The sequence below is a fragment of the Myotis davidii genome, unplaced genomic scaffold (genome assembly GCF_000327345.1).
Source record: "Myotis davidii unplaced genomic scaffold, ASM32734v1 scaffold135, whole genome shotgun sequence".
In the NCBI taxonomy this organism is placed as follows: Eukaryota; Metazoa; Chordata; class Mammalia; order Chiroptera; family Vespertilionidae; genus Myotis; species Myotis davidii.
Genome location: NW_006289813.1, coordinates 12611556 through 12617555, shown reverse-complemented (window position 1 = coordinate 12617555; position 6000 = coordinate 12611556). Strand labels below are relative to the sequence as shown.

The 6000-nt window shown below is 41.5% G+C and overlaps 1 protein-coding gene across 1 annotated transcript in view; it reads left to right on the top strand.

The window, feature by feature from the left end:
* PDZD2 (PDZ domain containing 2) overlaps window positions 1-6000 on the top strand; it is a 212002-nt gene that overhangs the window by 161917 nt on the left and 44085 nt on the right. The gene's annotated exons all lie outside the window — the stretch shown is intronic.

Genomic DNA, 6000 nt, shown 5'->3' with positions numbered 1-6000 from the left:
CGCGTCAGCCTGCAGACTGAAGGGTCCTGGGTTCGATTCTGGTCAAGGGCACATGTCCAGGTTCCAGGCTCGATCCCCCAGGAGAGGGGGTACAGGAGGCAGCTGATCAATGATTCTCATCATTGATGTTTCTATCTCTCTCTCTCCCTTCCTCTCTGAAATCAGTTAAAAAATATATACATATATATTTACCCAGGAATTTTTATTTTATTGTTTTCCTCTTTCTGGTCTTCCTCTCCTTTAAATCTGATCCCTCTGGGAATAGTTGTCCTAAATCCTCTTACTCAGACTCTTTATCTGCAGTTTATAAATCACATCTCTCATTGTTTTCCAGGCCTGAGACCCCTGTGGGGAAGTTCTTGCATTCTGTTCTCTGTGGTTTTACCTCTCTTCCTCGGTTGGATTTCCTTAGGTTCTAGTCACTCTCTCTAACTAAGGACTGGCTAAGTATCTCCCCACTTTTGTAATGCTCACTTTAAGAACAGATAGGCACATCTCCCTTTTCCTTACACATTGTTCTACCCTGGACTTCACAATCTCACCTTCCCTTTGTATATGTCCAGTCTGTCATCTAAGATCTCATCTTCTTAAGGAAATAGCTCTGTTCCTGTGGCAAATCATCAAATATTTGTTATCTCTCTTGCACTGCTTCTATTCTGCTTGTAAGACCAGAGCATGTCCTCAAATTCTCTGCAGTGTCCTGGCAACCCTGATTTCTGAATGCTGAGTTCTCTAAGCACATGCCTTTGAAACTGTCTTCTTCCTAGTATAATTCGTTATGCCTTCAAATAGGTATACATCATGTATATTCTTTAGCATAATTATGTGGACATTTTTACTCTCTGAGTCAAGTAATAGAATTTGTATAGTGTGGTTATATAAACGAATAGTATTTTTTAGTATAGTTATTTTTTAATATATTTTTATTGATTTCAGAGAGGAAGGGAAAAGGAAGAGAGATAGATAGAAACATCAGTGATGAAAAATAATCATTGATCAGCTGCCCCCTGCATGCCCCCTACTGGGGATCGAGTCCATATCCCAGTCATGTGCCCTGCCCAGGGATCAACTGTGACCTCCTAGTTCATAGGTTGATGCTCTACTACTGAGCCACGCCAGCCAGTCTAGTTGTTATTTATGACTCTTGGAATATATTAAAGATATTTATTTTTTTAAATAAATAAATAAATCTGTCTTCTTACCTGTTAGGTTTTCAATAACTTTATGGAGTTTTTTTTCTTCAACTTAAATCCAAGAAGCTGGCTTTTTGTGTGTGTGGTTTTTTTGTTCCCCATTTCTTTTGCTTTATTTGTTAATTAAATCTGTTACCTGCTATAGGTATGAAGTTGAAATGTATATGGTGTCTAAAGCTATAATCATAGTCTATGCAATTACTAAATCCAGAGGCACCCTAAGATCTGGTAGGGAAAAAGCTTAAGGTTTTTGGTTTGGGGTTTTGTTTTTGTTTGTTTGCTTTAAATTTGTTTTTATTAATTTTGGAGAGAGAGAGAAACATCCATGTGAGAGAGAACCATCTACTGGCTACCTCCTGCAGAATCCCTACGGGGGATCGAGCCAGCAACCTGTGCATGTCCCCTGACCAGGAATCAAACTGGTGACTTTTGGGTGAATGGGATGATGTTCAACCAATTAAGCCACCAAGCCAGGGCTATTTTTGTATTTTTTAACTAAAGCTTCACTATACCCCCGTTAATCACATTAGGTACTCTCCTAGTACTCTCACATCCATTCTTGTTTAATCTTCATAGTAAGCCTATAAGATAATTACAAGGTAATTTTAACCGTTTAGAAATAAGTACTTTTGTTCCTATTTTATGTGGTACATGTGAATTTCATTAGACTGCATACACTTCATGTGTCTACTTCATACAGAGAGTGAGACAGAGGCTTCCACACTTGCTGGTTAAATACCTATATTCTGAATAGACAACAACTCTCCCTCGTATTCTGGCTGGTGGGCTACTTTGGTGCAGCTGGGACCCTCATTCCCCCATTTTCCATCTCTGGGTAAGCTCAGGGGAGGGCAGGGATGACTGGGGAGGTTCCATCTCAGTCCTGCATGGACTAGGGCAGTGGTGAGTTACAGAGTCCCATGTCCATAAGCCTGAGCTTTTATTAACTCTCTGGGTGACTCTGATGAACACCAAGGCTTGTCTAGGTCATCCCGACCCTGGGAATCTCCCTCAAAATCAGTTAAAACTGCTTTGCTTTCAGCTGCTTCTTATACAACCGGCCTTACCTTCATTCCCAATTGCAGAGAACCTCTGTCAGCAAATGCGTTGTGTGTGCAAACCGAGTTGCTTTGGGGTCTTCCTCAATTCCAATTTAGGATTCAGCTTTCTCAGCTTGGATCCATTTCCACACATTTGTCTGCTTACTGACTTCTAGAATTTTGTTGCTATTGTCGTCTGCTCCCTTTGTCCTTGGGATTATGTCTTTCATTTTAAAAATCTCTTCCCTATCATTTTAGTATGGTTTCAAGATGGAAATCTGCCTATCTTTAATCAGAAGCCTATGTCATTTAATTCTTTTGTTTGTTTCTTTCTTGTCATTTAATTCTTAAATCAAGCTTCATTTTTCAGATGAGAGGACACTGAAGTTCACAAATGTTGACATTAATGTTCCTGAATTGCTAATAAATGATTTGTGTCCAGGCAAGTGGATTCTTAACCCCTCTGCCCTACCACCTCACAATAAAACCAGGAGCTACACATTCTTATTCACTGAGAGAAAATCTCATAGGTTACAGGTGTGGGAACAGAGACGCTCTAATTGGAAATTGGCGAGTTCTATCCAAGTCCATTAATATAATGGCTTTGTTGTATGACACGTGAATTAGAAATCGCTGATGAATAATAGATTGTATTAACTGTTTCTCTGAGCCAAAGGCCTTCCAGGAGAACTTTTTGCACATTCTTTTTAGAACAACTAAAATGGCATCATTTCCAGAAGAGTTCGATTTGTTCTGTGCTTCACAAAACAAAAACAAAAAAACAAGAAAGGGAGGACTTTCTTAGAGTGTGGACCTTGTCAGACAGTAGTCCTAAGACTAAAGAGAGGCATGTTGTGATCAAAATTGCACTTCGTGTGTCGCTGTTCCCTACAGTAACCTGGAACTAATGTATCTAAGCAGCCTACTTCCTGTTTTTTTGAGTTACCAGCCACCTAAATCATGCCAGGCCAGTTTTCAGTTACAGAAGGACATGCTTTCATTGAAATCCAGAGCCCTATGCCCACACTTTGAGAGGGGTCTGAAATGAGATTTCACCCCTGCCTGGAGCTCTCCAGTGTATCTTTTGCAGCGCTTTCTGCAGCGCTTTGCAAGATCTCTGGTCCACTCTTAATTGGTTTGAGCTACAGGCTTTCCATAGTAATATGACATACAATCTTTACCAGGAGATTTCTTTGGTGTAATAAATCTTACTGGTATTACATAGATCATAGAAACCAAGTCTCATTTCATTCTCTCGTGCATTTGAGGACTAAAAAAGAAAGTAAAAGATTGTTCTTTAAGGCTGTGATACTTCTAAACCACCTCCCTGAAAATCAAGAAGCATTCACAGCGTTTGTGTTTGCATCACACCGACTCAGATTGGGCACAGTGCCTGTGTGCACCATGCATTTTGGACTGACTTTATTCACACACAGTCTGTGCTAGGTCCTGGATCTACCTTATACACAAAAGGGTCTCAGTTCTATACAAGGGTCCCAATTTTATTTCCTCATCTGTCAAATGGAGATGTTATTTACTTTGGGACACATGTTTGCTGCAAAAATTAAGTGGGGGAAAATAGAGCTGAGTGGAATTATACAGTGTGGTTCAGTATTGATCATCCCAAGTTATTAATGTAAAAGCATCTTAGGATGGAGGGGAAGAACATCAGTAGCCTGAATACAAAGTCACAGCCTTCACCTTTGGTGAGCCGAGAAACCGTGGGCAGGCCACTTTTCTTCCTGGTTATGCCTATGAGTGCTGGAGTTACCTTCAGAACTTCTGATGTATGAAAACCAGGGGCTGTGCTGGGGGGAAAACCAGAGGGGAGAATGGATGGAGGGAACTTCCTAAGTCCAGAAACCATAGACTGGATGAGAAGCTCCCTCAACATGAGCTTCTCAAACAGGCTTTCTGATGGGTTGGGCCCTGGCCACTGTGTCACAACTGCCCACCTACTGGGCACCAGAGGAGGTAATGACTTGCAAATCTAAGAAGCACCTTTCTCTGTAGACTGATCGCAGGGTCAGGTGGTGGAACCAGCAAGAACCAGGAACTTAACTCCTTCTCCCGTAATTGCTGTTTACAGTCTGGTGACAGGTTCTTTCCATAACATGTTTAAACCAGGCTTCTCCCAGGTTGTTTCTATTTGCATGTCTCCTTCTGTGCCCCAGGTCTCTGGCATGTCTCCAAGATGTTTGTGTGTGTGTGTGCGCGTGCGTGTGTGTGTGTGTGTGTGTGTGTGTGTGTGTGTGTGTGCATGCGTGCATGCACAATGTATGAATTAATGTCACAGTTTGGGGCTGGGAAAGGCATCTCTCTAGAGAATCTCTAAAATCATCTTCAGGATCCTATTCTTGCCTTTACTTCATAATTTAAACCTGGAGACCTGCCAATCCCTGACATTGTAATAGGAACTCACCAAATTTATCTTGGTTTTATATATTAGGAATAATTTCTTTTCCCAAAGCCCCTCCCTCAGTTTGCCTGCATCGCCTCATTTCTCAGACCTTTTTAATCTCTGTTTCTCATCCAGAAAGATACTTGAACTTGAGGGCAAAGAGGAAATCTTCCAGATTGTGTGTATTACATACATTATCTATATAAACAATTCCCTCTTAAAAGGTCGTTTACCTGGGAAATTACTCTCAGTGCTTAGTTATACATCTTTATATACAGAATTTTAGACACAATGTATAATGTTTATTACCCATGAAAATTCAAAGGTTTTTTACATTATAATTGCATGACGTTCCAATGACTGCTAAGTGTTAAAGGATGTCTGCTGTCATTTTAAAATGCACACATGTTCCTTCACGTGAATCTTACCTGTTTTAATTAATATGACTTTATTTCCTCCAGGATCTCAAAGAAAAATAAAATTTCAAATGGGAAGGCTCCTTGCTTGATGTATCTCATGAGTTTTGTGCATGTAAATTTATCTCCCAAATATTTTAGAAACTCTCAGTGCATAAGTCTCCTCTCTAATAAACAGAGTTTGTGTATTTTTTTTGTTTTGTTTTTAAGCATGATTGTCTTTTCTCAGGAGGAGGACCCACTGGCCCTTGGGATCCTCCTTCCTGCGTCACTCTGAGGTCCAGAGTGTAGACATGCACCTCACCGATGTGGGGGCTGACCTTGTGTGGACACCTCCATAGCCCGGGCAGTGCTGGCTTCCGGGACGTAATCAGTCCTCAGGAGTGTAGCACATGGGACATCCGGTTGACCTGAGGGGTGTGATTATTTGGCTGCCACAAAATCAAGATTTTGCTGTATTTTAAGAACCTTAGAATTAAGCTTCAATTTCTGGTTTAATATTTGTTGCGACTTGCACTGTAGGAAGCAGCACTAGCCCACAAGTCAAGAGACCTGGGCTCTGGTTGTGGCTTTGTACCGACATGGGTGATCTCGTCCCGCAAGTTTTCTCAAGAAATGAAAAGACCCCCTAGAGCAGCCGTGGGCAAACTACAGCCCGCGGGCCGGATCTGACCCGTTTGAAATGAATAAAACTAAAAAAAAAAAAGACTGTACCCTTTTATGTAATGATGTTTACTTTGAATTTATATTAGTTCACACAAACACTCCATCCATGCTTTTGTTCCGGCCCTCCGGCTCAGTTTAAGAACCCATTGTGGCCCTCGAGTCAAAAAGTTTGCCCACCCCTGCCCTAGAGGCCTACAGACTGTGCACCCTCCCTGGCTCTGTGCTGTGCCGGGAGGTGCCTGCAGAGGAAGAACTGGCCGGCGTGATCCCAGGCTATCAGCAGA